The 20,024-nt window shown below is 43.3% G+C and overlaps 1 protein-coding gene and 1 pseudogene across 2 annotated transcripts in view; both read left to right on the top strand.

The window, feature by feature from the left end:
• LOC126251939 (MOB kinase activator-like 2) overlaps positions 1-20,024 on the top strand; it is a 372,304-nt gene that overhangs the window by 47,809 nt on the left and 304,471 nt on the right. The window lies entirely within an intron of this gene.
• Positions 15,550-15,670, top strand: LOC126254006 (5S ribosomal RNA; annotated as a pseudogene).

Here is a 20,024-nt window from a genome sequence, read left to right on the forward strand (position 1 = left end):
TCCCCGAATTTGCTCTCCGGAATGAAACTACAGACATCAACGATGACATCTGCAGCGAGCACTTGAAACTGGCGAAGTACGTGACTTGCTTATTCTTCACGAATGGCGGCACGCAGCAGAAATACATTAAACAGACATTATAGCCATCTGATTTAATCCCTCCTTACGACTGCTTTCTCTCATATTCTGAATAAATCTTCACCACTGTAAATTTCTCAAGCGTTGAAGATGCGTGCGCTCGCTTTTGTTTGTAGCCATTCTCAAGTGCATGTTGAAACGCTGAAATATGTCTATGTCCGTTCATCAGCCGAAGTAATGAACCCAGGCCAGAGGAATATATTAGCTGTTAAATACGCCACGCTGTTTGATAATGATACCGCCTGGTGCACAATGTCAGCTATATTTTGTATCTTTGATATGTACTCGTATCCTGTAACACGAAAACTCGTCTATAAGAGCAGAAATATGTATTTTCGAAAATGACGTGCCGCAGAAATGTCAGACATATTTTAACATGCACTTGAGAACGGCTACAAATCCGAAATCGTGGTCGTGTACAAGAAATTAACAATTAACAAAGTTTTGCTGGTGCAGGATTTTGTGTATAATCTGAATTTTCGGTTATGTCTGATAAATGTTCGCCGGGATTCATGTTGGGCGATCTGGGCGACCAGATCATTCGCTCGAACTGTACAGAATATTCATCGAACCAGTCACGAACAATTGTGGTCCGGTGATATGGCGCATTGCCATCCATAAAAATTTCGTCGTGGTTTGTGAACACGAAATCCATGAATGACTGTAAGTCTTATCCAAGTAGCCGAGCATAACCCTTTTTAGTCAGTGAATGGTTCAGTTGTACCAGACCTCTCCGCGCGGGATTAGCCGAGCGGTCTCGGGCGCTGTAATCATGGACCGGGCGGAGGTTTGAGTCCTCCCTCGGGCGTGTGTGTGTGTGTGTGTGTGTGTGTGTGTGTGTGTGTGTGTGTGTGTGTGTGTTTTTGTCCTTAGGATAATTTAGGTTAAGTAGTGTTTAAGCTTAGGGACTGATGACCTTGGCAGTTACGTCCCGTAACATTTCACACACATTTTTGAGTTGTACCAGAGGACCCATTCCACACCATTGTGGCAGGCTCTGCGTACCATCAACTCCTACCAACTGAAATCTGATCTCATCTGACCAGGCCACGGTTTTCCAATCGTCTGGGATCCAACCGATACGGTCACGAGCCCAGGAGAGGCGCTGCAGGCGATGTCGTGATGTTGGCAAAAGCATTCGCGTTGGTCGTCTGCTGCCATAGCCCATAAATTTCGCCGCACTGTGCTAACGGATACGTTCGTCGTACGTCCCAGATTGAATTCAGCGGTTATTTCACGCAGCGTTGCTTGTCTGTTAACACTGACAATTGTACGCAAACACTGCTGATCTCGGGTGTTAAGTGCAGGCTTTCGGCCACTGTGTTGTCCGCGGTGACAGGTAATGCCGGAAATTTTATATTCTCATCACACTGTTGACACTGTCGATCTCGGAATATTGAATTCCCTAATGATTGTCGGAAAGAAATGTCCCATGTGTCTAGTTCCAACTACCATTCCACGTTCAAAGTCTGTTAATTCCCGTCGTGTGGCTATAATCGTGTCGGAAACATTTTCACGTGAACCACCTGAGTACAAATGACAGTTCTGCCAGTGCACTGTCCTTTTATTCCGTGTGTGCCTGATACTACCACCATTTGTATATGTGCTTGTCGCCATCCCATGACATTTGTCACCTCAGTTTGTAACCTGATGATTTTCGATTGCTACTGACAAGGCAAACTTCCCATTGCACTCCTCTCAGATTTAGTCGTAAGATGGGCCAGTGGATAGCCAGTCAAAAACTGAAAACAGATCAAGCATGAAAACAGGAAGAAGGTGAACTGTGAAAAAAGAAGCAAAATAGAAACGGTGAATGGTCCAAGCTCAAGATATGCAGCATCGAGCATGCTTCACGGTGTCGTGCTTATGTGGTTACGGTCTTGGCCTGCGAAGGGGAGTCCTATTTTCAAATCTCGCTCGTTCTCCCAACTTTTTTTCTCACAAAATTATGAACTTTCCCTCCAGTTATTGGCGTGTTTGTCCTCTGTATTCAGATTTATGACTGTGTCGTGCTGTTACGTCCTTTCGTAACAGCGGGATGTAAGGAAGATACCTCCAGATGTACGTACTTCATATTTGTTCTACACAAGTGCCACACGTTACTACTCTTGCGTTCCGTTTTGACTTTTCAGTTGTTGTAACATAGTTCAGACCCGCTTATTTGTTGTGTTCACTTCTGTGAAAGGTCGGTGCGACATCTCGCCTGCTCTCACTTATTCATCACATTTCCTTACGACGGTAATATTCTTACCACATGGCATACTGTATAACAAATTGGAAAGACTACAGAAGGAGGAAAGACACGTCAACGACCGGACGGAAAGTTCATAATTTTGTGGAAAGAAAAATAAATTGGAGCACGAACGATATTTAAACACGGCTCTTTCTCTTCGCAGTCCAACTCCGTGACGACATGTCGACGACGCCGTAGCTACGGAACTTTGCTCATGTGCTCTACATCTTGAGCCTGAACCGTACACTGTTTCTATTTTGCTTCTTTTTTCACAGTTCAGTACACCCTATTCCTTTCTCATGCTTAATCTGTTTCCAGTCGTTGACGGGCTATCCACTGGGTCATCTTACCACTAAATCTGCGGGGGTGCGATGGGAATCTTCCCTTGTGAGTCACGACGATTAACAGACTTACAAAGAGTGTCCCCAGCGGTTTGAAACCATGGATACGATGATGAAGGTGGAGGTCCGAGGTATCACATCCTGCACCGTCCACGCTGGTGGGCTCTCATTTACGAGTAATCGACGAAAAAAATATGGGAATTTAGCGTGACCCTGACCAGCGTTAAAAAGTGTTATATGGAATGGTTAGTGGTGTAATGGCTTGCGTAATACCTTCGCATGCAGAAGGTTGTGGGTTTGAATCTAGTCAGGCGGTGTAACCTTTTTATTTTTAAATGTTTTCGAAATGACTTTTATTTTTAATCAATTAATTGGTTTAAATATAATTTTTTTTTCCTTTGTTAGATCATTTTAATCGTCATATGAACCTCTTCATTTGCTCTCATTTATCTTCGTATCTTCCTTTCTGCTCTTGTAACTTTTGCTCAGGTGATTGTAATTAATTTCTTGTAATAATTTAGATTTAATTTCTTTCGTTGTACCCTATTATTTCGCCCATGTGATTGCATTCATAATTTTTGTTGCTCATTTTGCTTTAATTTTGTTTTACTTATAATCCTTCGTGTTCAAATCTTCCTCTGGATTGTTTTGTCCATAGTCCAGTAGGAATTTAGGCTGTGTTTTAAACATTTGTACGACAGTTAATATAAAAAAAATGCACATTTTGTAACGAAAAATACGATTTTGACGCACCTGAGCAGTCATTGTAAATATTTATTTCGTCTTTTGTTTTTAACCTATAGATCGGCATTTTGAAATATTTGGATATTGTAATAGATATAGAGCCAAAACATTATGACCACCTGTTTAATAGCGTGTTGTTTCAGTTTTCAAACACAGAGCAACAGATTCTACTTGGTATGGATTCTACAAGTCCATGACTGGATCCCAGTAGTTATGTGGCACTAGATGTCCACGCACAGGTCAAGGAGTTCCCGCAAGTTAAGAGATGGTGGTTTAAGGGCACGCAACTAACACCCGATATTTGTTCCTGTGGGCGCATTTGCTGGCCAAGACATCAGTGTGAGTTCATATAATGCCCCTCAAACCACTGTAGCACGATTCTGACCTAGCAGCACAGACAGTTAACATGTTGGAAGGTGTCCTCGTCGTATTGGGAAATTTCAACCACGAAGGGATGCTGCAGGTGGTCCCCAGTAATGTTCACGTAATTCACTGCTGTCATAGTGCCTACAACAGGTCCCATAGAAGCCTAGCTCAGTGTTCCCCATAGCATAATTCTGTTCTCACCAGCCTGCATCTGTAGTGCGGTGACGGTTTCAAGCAGCCATTCGTCTGAGTGACAGCGTTTAAGGGCGCAGCCATCAACCTGGTGTAACGTGAAATGCGGTTCATTCGACAGGCGACACATTTCTATTGATCCACGGTGAAAACTCAGATATGCTGTGCTCACTGCAGTCGTACTGACATTGTCGCTGGGTCAAGAAAGGAACACGTACGAGTTGTGTGATATGGAGCTCCATGTTCAACAATGGCCTTTAAACTTGTGCTCCGAGACACTTGTGTCTGCACCAGCATTGTACTCTGTCTGCCACAGATCGCTGCCTATCCTGGATTATAGGGTCGGGGTTCCTCCGACCTCTACGTTTTGTGATGAGAGGTGGACGTCCACTACATACGGCCTAGGCGTTATTCCACACTCATTCAACCACTTTCCATAGATGCCTACGACGATAGTACGCCAGCTTAGCCGTTTCAGAGTGTCTCGTTTCCAGCCGCAGCGCCACAACAATGTGCCCTTTGCCAAAACCGCTTATATCAGTGGATTTCCGTATGTGCTGACCGTATCGTCGCTATAATGACTGCCTACTTTTCTCTCTTCCGCTTACATCTTTTCCTTACTGCATCATGTGATCGCAACACCACCAGAAGGCTTTCAGCCTCGCGGTGGGCATTGGTCATAATGTTTTGGCTCACCAGTATATAATTAAATTCGGATTCACAAAAATTCCGACTGAGAAAAGAATAATACACTACTGGCCATTAAAATTGCTACACGAAGAAGAAATGCAGATGATAAACGTGTATTCATTGGGCAAATATAATATATTAGAATTGACTTGATTACATTTTCACGCAGTTTGGGTGCATATTTTCTGAGAAATCAATACCCAGAACAACCACCTCTGGCCGTAATAATGGCCTTGATTCGCCTGGACATTGAGTCAAACAGAGCTTTGATGGCGTGTGCAGGTACAGCTACCCATGCAGCTTCAACACGATACCACAGTTCATCGAGAGTAGTGACTGGCGTATTGTGACGAGCCAGTTGCTCGGCCACCATTGACCACACGTTTTCAATTGGTGAGAGATCTAGAGAATGTGCTGGCCAGGGCAGCAGTCGAACATTTTCTGTCTCCAGAAAGGCCCGTACAGGACCTGCAACATGCGGTCGTGCATTACCCTGCCTAAATGTAGGGTTTCGCAGGGATCGAATGAAGGGTAGAGCCACGGGTCGTGACACATTTGAAATGTAGCGTCCACTGTTCAGAGTGCCGTCAATGCGAACAAGAGGTGACCGAGACATGTAACCAATGGCACCCCATGCCATCACACTGGGTGATACGCCAGTCCGGCGGTGACGAATACACGCTTCCAATGTGCGTTCACAGCGATGTCGCCAAACACGGATGCGACCATCATGATGCTGTAAACAGAACCTGGATTCATCCGCAAAAATGACGTTTTGCCATTCGTGCACCCAGGTTCGTCATTGAGTACACCATCGCATGCGCTCCTGTCTGTGATGCAGCGTCAAGGGTAACCGGAGCCATGGTCTCCGAGCTGATAGCCCATGCTGCTGCAAGCGTCGTCGAACTGTTCGTGCAGATGGCTGTCGTCTTGCAACCGTCCCCATCTGTTGATTTAGGGATCGAGACATGGCTGCACGATCCGTTACAGCCTTGCGGATAAGATGCCCATCATCTCGACTGCTAGTGAAAGGATGCTGTTGGGATCCAGCACGGCGTTCCGTATTACCCTCCTGAACCCACCGATTCCATATTCTGCTAACAGTCATTTGATCTCGACCAACGCGAGCAGCAGCGTCGCGATACGATAAACGGTAATCGCGATAGGCTACAATCCGACCTTTATCAAAGTCGGATACGTGATGGTGCGCATTTCTCCTCCTTACACGAGGCATCACAACAACGTTTCACCAGGCAAAGCCGGTCAACTGCTGTTTGTGTATGAGAAATAGCTTGGAAACTTTACTCATGTCAGCACGTTGTAGGTGTCGCCACCGGTGTCAACCTTGTGTGAATGCTCTGAAAAGCTAATCATTTGCATATCACAGCATCTTCTTCCTGCCGGTTAAATTTCGCGTCTGTAGCACGTCATCTTCGTGGTGTAGCAATTTTAATGGCTAATAGTGTATAATGGAAAAATGAGAAAAAGTGAAAAAGTTCATTTGCTGGTTAAAATGACCTTACGAAGCAATAGAAATACATTTAAACCTATTAAATGGATAAAAATAATGATCAAAGTCAGTTCGAAAAGATTGTTGTTGTGGTTTTCAGTCCTGAGACTGGTTTGATGCAGCTCTCCATGCTACTCTATCCTGTGCAAGCTTCTCCATCTCCCAGTAACTACTGCAACCTACATCCTTCTGAATCTGTTTAGTGTATTCATTTCTTGGCCTCCCTCTACGATTTTTACCATCCACGCTGCCCTCCAATACTAAATTGGTGATCCCTTGATGCTTCAGAACATGTCCTACCAACCAATTCCTTCTTCTAGTCAAGTTGTGCCACAAATTTCTCTTCTCCCCAATCCTATTCAATACCTCCTCATTAGTTACGTGATCTACCCACCCAATCTTCAACATTCTTCTGTAGCACCACATTTCGAAAGCTTCTATTCTCTTCTTGTCCAAACTATTTATTGTCCATGTTTCACTCCCATACATGGCTACACTCCATACAAATACTTTCAGAAACGACTTACTGACACCTAAATCTATACTCGATGTTAACAAATTTCTCTCCTTCAGAAACGCTTTCCTTGCCATTGCCAGTCTACATTTTATATCCTCTCTACTTCGACCATCATCAGTTATTTTGCTCCCCAAATAGCAAAACTCCTTTACTACTTTAAGTGTCTCATTTCCTAATCTTATTCCGTCAGCATCACCCGACTTAATTCGACTACATTCTATGATCCTCGTTTTGCTTTTGTTGATGTTCATCTTATATCCTCCTTTCAAGACACTATCCATTCCGTTCAACTGCTCTTCCAAGTCCTTTGCTGTCTCTGACAGAATTACAATGTCATCGGCGAACCTCAAAGTTTTTATTTCTTCTCCATGGATTTTAATACCTACTCTGAATTTTTCTTTTGTTTCCTTCACTGCTTGCTCAATATACAGATTGAATAACATCGGGGAGAGACTACAACCCTGTCTCATTCCCTTCCCAACCACTGCTTCCCTTTCCTGTCCCTCAACTCTTATAACTGCCATCTGGTTTCTGTACAAATTGTAAATGGCCTTTCGCTCCCTGTGTTTTACCCCTGCTACTTTCAGAATTTGAAAGAGAGTATTCCAGTCAACATTGTTAAAAGCATTTCTCTAAGCCTACAAATGCTAGAAACGTAGGTTTGCCTTTCCCTAATCTAGCTTCTGCGATAAGTCGTATGGTCAGTATTGCCTCACGTGTTCTAATATATTAAATAAAAAACAGTGGAAGCAGCTGACGAAATGCGAACCCACAACGTTCTCCACGCAGAGGCAATATTGAAGGTCACGCAAAAATGCTAAATTTTTTTTCGTCGTTTACTCACAAATGGAGGCCCACTAGGGCGAATGGCTGCAAGCTGTGATATCTGGGATCGTTAACGTACGTCGCCTTACGAATAGTTCCAAATAATCGATACCACCGCTGGGGACGTATCATTCTTGGTGTTCGGAGCTAGATCGTAGTAGCCGGAAATTGCGTTAGTTCTTCACAGGTTCCGTAAACCCCTTAATTCGGGGAGAAGAAAAAAGTGTGGAAACTGGCATGAGTGAGGCCGTAGCGCGGAATGAGGGCGAGATGCGAGCGTCCGCTAAGACGCGCTTGCGTTTACGGCTGTGGCGGCTCGGCGCCTGCCCCGGCCTGCCGGCGCCGCCAATTAGCGCGGCCAGCGGCGCCGGCCGGGCCGGGACGCGCCACGCGCAATTATGCAGCGCAGCGCCGGATATTGTGTCGGCCCGCCCTCTGCGCTGCCCTGCTCCTGCGTCAGCTTCGCCGGTCACCTCTTCGCGTGTCCGCCACCCTCACATCGAGCCCGTTTTACACCACCGCATTTCGTTCAAAATTAACTACTTAAGTGCGTGCGCCTTTTGTGCTTGCGTGTAAATTAACGACCGACCATCACTTAAGTATGTCTATGACGTCCGTAATCTATAAATTGTGGCAGGTTTGGAATTCTAAATTTCCGAATACGCTTCACACTGTGCTTGCGCAGAAACAGGGGGGGACGGGGCTATGGCGGCGTTTGCTAACGTAATTCGGCCTAGCACATACCTGTTATAAAAATGGATCTCATGTTGTCTTATCTCTTTTAATCTTTGTGCTGTTTGCTTTGTTTTCGTGACACATTAAAAAATTACACAATGTCCTGGTATTTTTTCCTGTTAGTGTTCACCTACAACAAATACAAAATATCTGAAAGCAAAAGCGTATTTACGTTTTACAGAGAAAAACCCTGCACTATGCGCAAATAAAGTAAGTAGATAAACGAGTTTTAATTAAAATTAACCCAACAGTGAAAATGTCGGAATTATTTGAAGAGAAAAATAATTTTCTTTGTTATTCCACACACAGCGAGAAAAAGGTTAAAGGAAAAAGGCGCTATATAGTGCCTTCTATATAGTGTCTGTTGTGTTTGCAACCATATATTTTCTCGAGCAAATAAATGTGTGTGTTCTGAAATGTCTGGATGGCACTTTCCCTATTCAGTTATCAGGAGTGTGAACAATTTACCACACAACCCTTGACAAGAACTTCCACTATGAATTTTGCTTTGGTCGTTAATAAACTCTGTTGTCATTGCTTTTTCCTACATTTCGTTAGTATATTTCGATTTTTCCGTGAAAAGGGTAGTCCCTCATAGCCTCAGTTTCATCATTAAGACGCCAAACTCCACAGCACACAGCTTTCGCAACACCAGCAATTTTCGCTCTGACATGTAAACGAAAATGATCGAACAAAGCAGACGAGGCTCGGTACAGAGATAAAACGCCAGGCGCGCTGCAGCAGATGCACGCGAGTACTCGGTTGAGACAAAGTCAGTCGTGTAATAGGGCCTTCAACTGCTCTTTCACAGAGCCTCTGAACTAATATCGAAACGTTACTTTCTCTGCATTCCCCTCTTGCACTTTTACGTACGAGGACCTATCAATAATGTTTCGGGCAAAGTTGTGGAGTGTGACGGTGTAGAGCTCTTACCTCTGAGTGTAGAACAGTAGCGTGTCTGGAAGTTCCCATCGTCTGCATCGTCTGCCATATTCTAGCTGGGCAAAAAGATTTGATCGGTCTATGTTACAAAGGGTTATTTACTAACTTTTTTCCGACGACATACCAGGACTGTTAAAAATTCCGGAACTTTGTCCACAAAATTATTCCTACGCTTACCTTTTACTTCTTGTGCACGGTCTCCTTCAAAATACTCTCCTCCACAATTGATACAACACTCCCAACGCCGCCTTCACTTCCGCAAACAGTCTTGGTATGCCTCTTGGTGGATCGCGCGAAGTGGATTTTCTTATATCTCGTCTGTCGTTCCAAATCTCAAATCTTCATTTCAACGGGGTTTTCAACTCCGGAAATAGAAAAAAGGCCGCAGGGAACAGTCACGCACTAACACGGATGAGTGTGCAGGTGCGTTATAGTGATGCAAGAGCCATGAATTATCTCGCCACATTTCGGGCCGTTTCCTTGTCACATTTTCTCGCAGGCGTCGCAACACGTCCCGATAGTACCTTGTCACGAATTGATGAAACAATCCTCCAAATTCAAAGGAAACTATCAGCACGGCTTTGACATTTGACCTGACCTGGCGAGCTTTTTTTTCCCTTGGAGAACCTTTGCCGAACCTTTGTGAAGACTCGACCTTGGTCTCAACATCATAACTGTAGGCCCACGTCTCATCATCAGTTATCACTCTCTTAATGAATATCTTGTTCTGATTTGCGCGATCCAAAAGCGCTGCAAAGATTGTGAAGGTCTTTCTGGTCTTGAGACTCATGAGCCGTTGGACGAACTTGGAAGCAACACGATGCATTCCAAGATGCTGTCTCAGGATTTCATGAAATGATCCAAATGAAATGTTACATTCTTCTACAAACTCTCTGACAGTCAGTCTTCGATTGGCACGCACAGAACCATTGCCGACCCTTTGTGAAGACTCGACCTTGGTCTCAACATCATAACTGTAGGCCCGCGTCTCATCATCAGTTATCACTCTCTTAATGAATATCTTGTTCTGATTTGCGCGATCCAAAAGCGCTGCAAAGATTGTGAAGGTCTTTCTGGTCTTGAGACTCATGAGCCGTTGGACGAACTTGGAAGCAACACGATGCATTCCAAGATGCTGTCTCAGGATTTCATGAAATGATCCAAATGAAATGTTACATTCTTCTACAAACTCTCTGACAGTCAGTCTTCGATTGGCACGCACAATTTCGTTGACGTTCCTGACATGAGCGCCGTCGGTAGATGTCGAAGGGCGTCCTGAACGAGGGTCATCTTTAACTTCTGTCCGGTCATTTTTAAACCGTGTGAATCATTCGTAATACCGAACAGCTTACAAACCTAGCCATTTCGGGAATAATTCCACCCTTGGTCCGAAAGCCAGTGACCATGCCCTTTAGGAAGTCAGATAAACCGCTCCGTTTCCGCATTAGAATGACGACTGCAGTGTTTCCCGCGTTCTCTCACTTAACATACCCTGCACTACCAGTGCTGTCACCTGCTGGCCGTGAGTGGTTATTGCACGTTTACGTCAAACATAGGCGGTGGTCACATTGTGGCTGGACCGTGTATTTCCTGTGTTTTTACTTTACTGCCTGTATCCTCTAGGAAATCGACAAGCCTTTCCGGAAATGTTCTCTAAATCCGTTATCAGTCACCCTTTACATGTATCGTCTTCTGTGAAAATAGACAACATCTAGCATACAAAAGTGCGAGAAACATTATTTAATGTCCTGTTGGGAGAAATAGACATTTTGAAACATAAACGCTGGTAGGGCATTCATCATTTTAGGTACCAATTTGTAATTATCATCAGTAGTGGCATGTCTAAGCAATGTCAACTTTGTTGGAGAGGCCTCTGCGTTGTTCAAGATACTTGATTTTACGACTTAAGATATGCCGGGATAATGTATCTAATTTATAGATTTCTCCTCCACCTTACGATGTTATTTTGCGTGAGCTGGATGTATGATCAAAGCATAAGTGAAATAAAGTAGAAGCAATTTTCTGATTGATCAGTGAATGACAGAACTAATTTGAAACATTTATTTTTGTTGTTTTCCCCGATATCTTGAATGTCCGATGTAACGGCCTCATGTGGGCGCAGAATAGGAAAGTATTTTCCTTTTTCTTTTTAGTGGGCACTTTTTCCTGTGGTTAGGCAAGAAACTAAATACGATGGTCTTGGGCAGGCAAATTTTGACAGCTGCCGTCCGACAGCCAGTTTAGGACTCGACTTCTTAATATATAGATGTAGTGCATGGAAAACGAAGATGCAAATATTCAGTCTATAGTTAACGTAACAGATTTAAAGACACTTGCAAGTAGCACTTGCAATCTAAGTCCCAAATTATTTGCTGGATGTATTCCAATCTCTGTCTTCCCCAACAGTTTGCTGAGAAAGAACCATTGTAGTTAAATAGTTATGTACAAACTTACTGCGATAATGTGTAAACGTACCGTATCGGTTGGGGGACAAGTATTCTAAGCGGCAGACAGCTGGGCATTACAATGCTGACAGTGCGACTGAAAGATATGAATACGCGTTTTTGTCAAGATTGAGTCAGTGGTCGCGTCCGATTGAAGGTAGGCAGAGGTGAATTTTAGTGATTATTAAAAGTGAAACAACTGTCGACGATAGCTGAGCTGTGGAAATAGAATGAGAGGGCGAATATTAATTAGAGAAATCAGCAGAAAATGTAACAGTTTGTAAGAAAGTTGCTTTAGAGTTTTCAGTGACTTGGTTAACAGTCGTATGTGAATAATAAGAAATAGTAATTTTCCTACTCGACGTGCCTTTTACGCTTTAGTAATTTTCATGGGAAAATTTCCAGAAAGGCACTATCAGTAAAATGAGCGAACTGTATTAAAACAAACTGGGACGGGGGACTGACACATGGTCACTGCTTTCAAAACTCTCTCGTTTACCTGTGTGCGAGCTCGTACCTTCAACGAAATAATTTGCTGTTGTCTTTACTTATTTTTTTGTCTTCAGTCTTATGAGTGGTTTGATACTGCCCACCACGAATTTCTCTCCTGTGCTAACCTCTTCATCCCAGAGTAGCACTTGCAATCTAAGTCTCAAATTATTTGCTGGATGTATTCCAATCTCTGTCTTCCCCAACAGTTTTTACCCTCTACAGCTCCCTCTACTAAGATGGCAGTCATTCCGTGATGTCTTAACAGATGTCCTACCTCCCTGTCCCTTCTTGTCAGTGTTTTCCATATATTCCTTTCCGATTCTGCGCAGAACCTTACCAGTCCACCTAATTTTCAACATTCTTCTGTAGCACCACATCTTAAATGCTTCCGTGTTTCACTGCACATTCTCAGAAATTTCTTCCTCATATTAAGGCCTTTGTTTGATACCGGTAGACTGTTCTTGGCCAGGAATGCCTTTTTTGTCGGTGCTGGTCTGCTTTTGATGTCCTCGTTGCTCCGTCTGTCGTGGTCATTTTGATGCCTAGTTAGCAGAATTCCTTAACTTCACCTAATTCATGGTCGCGAATCCTGATGTTAAGCTTCTCGCTGTTCTCTTTCCTACTGCTTTTCATACTGTCGTATTTCTTCGATTTACTCTCACAATCAGTCTATATTCTGTGCTCATTAGTGTGTTCCTTCTATTCAGAAGATCCACTCCATCCTCTGCATATGCCAGAAAATGGACTGGACCTTCACGAGGTAACGTAAAAAAGTAACGTATCCACCATACGCGACATTTTTATCGTTTTAAAAGATATAAAACTTTTTCGTTTAACCCTGGATCGGCAACGTCACCATCTGCTTCCCATTGCGAAACGTGTTCAGTATGTGGCCAGGATGTGAACAGAGCGTAACCGTGGCGGAACGCTTGTTGCCGTCACGGCTATAATTGCTTCCGTCTGCGCTAAGGCTACGGCAGCCTGCCGTTTGCAGCTTGTCCTCTTCATCTGCAGAGTACGCATGTTTCGGCGATGTGCTAATGATTTAAATTCGTTCTGTGCCAACATTTTCTTAGTGCTATTGTTTTTAAAGCACTGCACTGTGGAAACATCACAAGAAAGTAGGATTCAAATGGTTCAAATGGCTCTGAGCACTATGGGACTCAACTGCTGAGGTTATTAGTCCCCTAGAACTTAGAACTAGTTAAACCTAACTAACCTAAGGACATCACAAACATCCATGCCCGAGGCAGGATTCGAACCTGCGACCGTAGCGGTCTTGCGGTTCCAGACTGCAGCGCCTTTAACCGCACGGCCACTTCGGCCGGCGAAGAAAGTAGGAACCGTTCACAGAGTAATGTTCGACAAATATTACTTTTTCAGTAATCTAGGATCCGAACGTCGTCACCTTAGTATTTTTTCCTCGTATGTGAGGAATTTGTACACTGACGTGGCGTATATTACTGAACAGTTTAACAGAAGTGTTAGCGGCCAGCGAAGTCAGGCTGCAGTACAATAACAAAGACAACTAGCCAGCTATCATGGCCTGTTCACACTCAAATGGTATTAGAACTTACAGGCCACACTGTCACATCTGCAGAGCCTTTTTGATCTTATCAGTTTTAGTAAGTATCAATACTTCCATTATGTATGGTACCGATATCGTGTATTCGATAATTTCATGATATATTAAGAAACATCTGATGTTGGGGAAAATGATAACCTTTCATAACTAGTTTAATGAGTATTAAAATGTCATTAGTATCTTTTAGGGACCTGTCACAGCTCAGTAATTAATATCTACGGCGGGCGATTTGTCTGGAGTAGCGGAAATAAATTGCACGAACAAACCTTCCTCGTGAATCAGTAAATCTGTTAGGGAAAACTCATCAAAATCCCAGCAGTATTTCCTTAGAGCAGCCTTTATACAAAAACTCGGCGAGGGACTCCACTTCTTAATATGTATAGATGTAGTGCATGGAAAACGAAGATGAAATATTCAGTCTAAAGTTAACGTATCAGATTTAAACAACATCCACCACTAATATCAAGTATGTATACACTAACTGATAAAAAGAGGTTCGATTATTGATTTTATACTTCAGTTGGTTCATGCAAGTTCAGCATGATTTCCATATTTAGCCTTGTATTCCAATTGAATCTTTTGCCTTTTGAAACTTATTGATTTTGTCTTATATAATTTGTGACGATGTACCATGACAACGGCAAGTACTGTGCGGGTAGGGTAAAATTTATGTTGAGGCATATATATTATTTGCAGTTTGAATATTTATCGTTTAGCGTTCACTTTGATATTTGTTTTCTACTAAAGTTTATTCATAAAAGTATGGAATAATTTCATATTTCGTCTTACATTCTAAATAAGTACTTTGGTGCTAAAGTCAAGCTTAAAAATACATAAACAATCAATACCTTGCAATACTGCCGATATCAATACTTGTGTTCGAATGTTGTAGCAGTGTCGATAAATTTTAGGCATTGGTGTCTATATCAAATATATCGAATCTGGTAACGACCGTACACTTGTGTACCTCGAATATTATGTTGCAGGTGGTACCATACCTCGCGGACTGTAATCAGTGGCTACTGCTTGGCCGTGCCCAGCTACGACCGGAAATAATCTGGTCGTATAGAGAATTGGAACAGTTAAACTTGGGCATACACATCACGGTAATAGTAGATTACATCTAATTGCCGGATTCGGGTTTTGTACAGACTAGCCATGGCTAAGAAATTAGTTGTCAACAACAAACTCTGCTGTCTTCTGTTATGCGAGTTGTGTGCTTTCTCGTGATACGGCTAACATGAACTGAAGGTCGCTTGGAAACACTTTTTTTGCATCTTTATTTATTTCACATGGCCTCAAACCAGTTAGTAGGTACCCCAGCAGAACAGTCTCTTGATGCCACAAATGATGTATAAAGATTGTTCTTTGGAAATAGTAATTTTAAAGCAAAGGCATGTGATGAGTTACACATTTATATGATTTGGAAAATGTATTTTTTGTAGGGATCATCTATATGTATAGGGCCCTATAAACAACTGCTCTAAAAATTCATTATAGGGTTTCAAAAAGAAAGAAATTTCGTGCTGCAGTAGTAACTTTCGCTAGTTAGCCTTAGGAAGCGGACATACATTAAATTAAACTACATCTTGAAATGCCATACACGCAGGGTATGCACATCTACATATTTACTCTGCGATTCACACTAAAGTGCTTGACAGAGGATTTATCGAAACACCTTCAAACTATATCTCTACAGTTCCACTCTCTAACAGCGCATGGGGAAAAATGAACATTTTAATCATTTCTTAAGAGCTGGATTTCTCTTATTTTATTATAATAATCATTCCTTCCTGCCAACGGCCTTGCCACGTTGGTAACACCGGTTCCCATCCGATCATCGTAAGTTAAGCAAGATTGGGCCCAGTTAGTACTTGGATGGTCGACTGCCCGGGGAAAACTGGGTGCCGTTGGTACTCAGGACACGCAAGTCGCCGAAGTGGCGTCCACTTGAAAGGCTTATACCAGGCCATAGTGTCACACAGCGCTCACTTATTTATTTATCATTCCGTAAGTGTATAGGTTAGCGTCAATAAAATATTTTCACTTTCAGAAGAGAAAGTTGATAATTGAAATTTCGTGAAAATATTTCGCCGCAACGAAAAATGTCATTGTGTTAATGATTTCCTCCTGCAACTCGCATATCGTATTCGTGACACAGTCTTCCCTATCGACACAAATGCTGAGATAGCGATGATCGATGACGACACTATGTTCTTAAGACTTGTAACTTCCATAGGCGAGACATTTTTCATCGCAAAGGATGCATAAAACGGGACTACTACTACTACTACTACTACTACTACTACTACATTGGGGATTGGGTGCAAAGAAACTGGATAGCGGCACTTGTTCTTATTTCCCACGAAGCAAGTGTCGTGTGGAATTGTTTACAGAACGTGAAGAATGCGTTTTGCGTGAAGCGTAACGATCATAATGTATGAACTATGTAGTCTTGCTGCACCTGTTTGCTGCCGAATTGTATCCGGAAAGGATGGAACGTCATCCCATTTTAGCTTGGAAGTCAGAACTGCCACCGAGGGAGGTGGCGCAGTGGTTAGATACTGGACTCGCATTCGGGAGGACGACGGCTCAATCCCGCGTCCGGCCATCCTGATTTAGGTTTTCCGTGATTTCCCTCCTAAATCGCTGCAGGCGAATGTCGGGATGGTTCCTTTGAAAGGGCACGGCCGACTTCCTTCCCTAATCCGATGAGACCGATGACCTCGCTGTCTGGTCTTCTTCCCCAGACAACCCAACCCCTCAGAACTGCTCTTTGCGGATGCTTTCCGCAGTAGTGGAGACATGGAGGAGTGTCTCTTAAATACACCTAAAACGCCATTGGATTTTTCTCATTTTTTCTGAGAACAGAATTCACTCAACGGAAGTTTGATTTAACTCATTTCTATGAAGAGATAGCGGACTTTGTTATAGTAGCTAGGAACGAACTTCTTCGCGCGAACGGAAGTAGAAGCAGCTAATCACTAGGTTGGTGCTACAGATTGTGTCCGTATTGAACTTCATAAGTAATGACACAAAAAACTTGGATTTAGGTGAACAATGTTTATATTTGTACAACTGTACCCCGTATGCACTGTACGAGGGTGGTTTGAAAAGTTCTAGGAACGGAATAGAAAAAAAGTACGTACATCCCTGAAACTGTTATTATTTTTCAATGTAGTCTCCTTGTAGATTAATGCACTTGGTCCAACGATGTTGCAGTGCCTTGATCCCATCTCGAAAATGAGTTTTCTCCAGGCCTGCAAAATAGTTGTCAACTCCGGCTATCAATTCTTCGTTTGAAGTGAATCTTCGTCCACCAAGAAAAATTTAGTTTTGGTAAGAGATGGAAGTCTGACGGAGCCATATCGGGTGAATAAGGCGGGTGTGGCAACAATTTATCCTTAGTTCGCGTAATTTTGCCATGGCGACGGCACATGTGTGCGGGCGTGCATTGCTTGATGGAAGATGACTTCCTTCCTTGCTAAACCTGGCCTTTTTTTTCGTGTATCTTTTGTTGCAATTTGTCCAGGAAGTTAGCATAGTATTCTCCAATTGTTTGCCCAGTGGGGCAAACAGAATCCCCTTCGCATCGCAGAACACTGATGCCATGACCTTTCCCGCAGAAGGAATTGTCTTCGCATTCTTTGGTGGCGGAGAATCGGCATGTTTCCACTGCTTTGACTATTGTTTTGCCTGTGGTGTATGGTAGTGCACCCTAGTTTCAACTGTGGTCACAAACCGGCGCTAAAAATCTTGGTCCGTTTCTCCTAAAACGGGCCAAACATTTTTCCGATATGTCCATTCTCATGCGTTTTTGATCCAGCGTCAAGCGTCGCGGCACCCATCTGGCAGATAATTTTTTTCATTTCTGATTCTTTAGTTGAAATGTGATATACGCTTTCAGATGACATCTGGCAAGCGTGAACAGTTTCACGCACTTTCAATCGGCGATCCTCCATGACCATTTTGTGAACTTTTGCAATGATTCCTGGAGTAGTGACACATCTTGGCCAACCACTGCGCGGATCATCATCTAAGCTCTCAGGACCAAATTTAAATTCATTTGTCCACTTGGCAACAGTTTAATATGAAGAAGCAGAGTCCCCCTGTGTATTCTGGAAATCGGCACGAATGTCCTTTGCTTGCATACTTTTCTTTACGAAGTACTTAATCACTGCGAGAATCTCGATTCTTTCCATCTTCGCAAATAACTAACGGGAACAACAACTGAGTCATGTCACCGCCACAGCTCTCTTCCAAGAGCAATGACGTGGCACATGTCTAGAGGCAACAGTCCAATGAATATTACGTAACAACTCGTTGCGCTAGCGCTGATCTCTAATGGTGATTCCGAGAACTTTTCAAACCACCCCTTGTATCACGTTCTTGCTACTACAGATGTCATTCGTTTTTGGAGAGAAGCAACTTATGGTTTAATAGGGACATAGCGCTTTAAAGACGGAAGAAGATACCGCCTGAAGTCGAGCGACATATTTTCTTTATTTAACATGAAAAAAAACTACACTATATTATCAATCATATTCTTGCTGAGAAATTAACGAGAATTTTGTAGAGAAGCCTCCGCTTTTTAACAGAGCAGTAATTGGCAGCCTACAACGCTGTTTGCAAAGGTGACATAGCGTTCCTTCCACGAAATGCTCTCCATTTTGAAGGCGGCGCTGCTAAGAGTTTTATTACATCCTTTTTCTTATAAGCTTGAATATCGCGCTGACAGCGATATCAATAGAACACTAACACAGTTCTGTTTAGGAAGACATGAACAAGATACAGCCGGTAAATTTCGTGAAGAAGTTAGGTGGATCACAAAAAAATATGCATCTTTCAGGATTTCATGTTTCAGCATTGCCGCGCGGTGGAATCCGAATCTAATTCATCTTGGGTTCGAAAACAATTTTTAAGCCCCTATGACACCTTGGTCGGTAAAAATGTTATTTCTTAGCTATAACAATAAATTAGCCATGGCAAACACGAAGTATCGTAATGAAGAACTTCTCCAACTTGGAAAGAATCAACTACCAGGGACTAGAGGCATGTCACTGTGTGCTTTTGGAGTAAAGAGCGGGCCAGATAGGTTTTTCAACCTTTGTAACGGTGAACGTTGGAAGCTTCATACGACTGTTCGCGGATGATACTGTTGTAGATAAAGAGGCCACTGTGCTGTAAAATTGTAGAGAAGCGTAGGAAGACCTGCAGAGGATGATTGCATGGTGCAGGGTTTGTCTGTTGACTCAACATAAACAAATTTAAAGGTGCGCAGAAGTAGGCTGAAAGACTCACTATTGTATGATTTCACGACTGCGGAACAGTCACTGGAAACTGTCACGTCAATTATTCGTACAGACCGATCTGAAGTGGAACGACCACATGGAATTAATAGCAGGAAAGGCAGAAAGAATTTTCATGAAGCGTAGTCCATCCACGAAAGAGGTACGTTACAAAACCCTCGTTCGACCGTTACTTGAATACTGCTCGTCAGTTTGTAAACCGTACCATATAGGATTGGTTGGAGTGCATACAAAGAAGAGGCGCGCGTTTCAACTGCAGTGACAGACGCTAGAATAGGCGGTTTGCGTCACGGTGTGGTTTACTGTTAAAGTTCCGAAAGCGTACGTTCCTAGTATACTCTACCAATTCTTCGTCCTACGTATATTAATTGAAATGATCATTAAGGTAAAATTAGATGCACTTGAAGGGGCGAAGGGGGGAGGAGAGAGAGAGGGGGGGGGGTGAGCGGAGGTAGTAACTGTGATACATTAAGTTCGCCCCACACGCCATTAGGTGGCTTGCGGACAACTGTAGTTGTAACTGCTTGTAAGATGTCGTTGTGGATGTGGTTGTAGTGATGCCTGGTGAAATTTCCTTGCAGCTTTACATAGCAGTGTTGGGTCGCGATGTGTGACAGGGAGCAGAGGCAGACGGTCAGCCGGTAAGCATTACGTGGGCCGCCCATACGAGTCCGAACCGGCTGCAGCTATGAATATCCGCCGGCGGGCGAGTCTCGCTTCTTTTTCGCCGCACTCGCGACGTATACGGAGTTCCGCGGCCGGTGACAGCTGAGGAATTGCATAACTGCGAGGTGCATGCAGCGCGCCGACGGCCGGCGAGGGCATATACGACTCATAACATTGGGCTGCAAGGGGCGCCATGTCCAAATATTCCACCAGTGTTCAGACCGTACGAGCAAGAGGTCGCACTTGTCTGTGCCCAAGCCAGCAAACTACAGTATTTCTATTATTATACTGAGGC

This window comes from Schistocerca nitens, chromosome 4 (genome assembly GCF_023898315.1).
Source record: "Schistocerca nitens isolate TAMUIC-IGC-003100 chromosome 4, iqSchNite1.1, whole genome shotgun sequence".
Lineage (NCBI taxonomy): Eukaryota > Metazoa > Arthropoda > Insecta > Orthoptera > Acrididae > Schistocerca > Schistocerca nitens.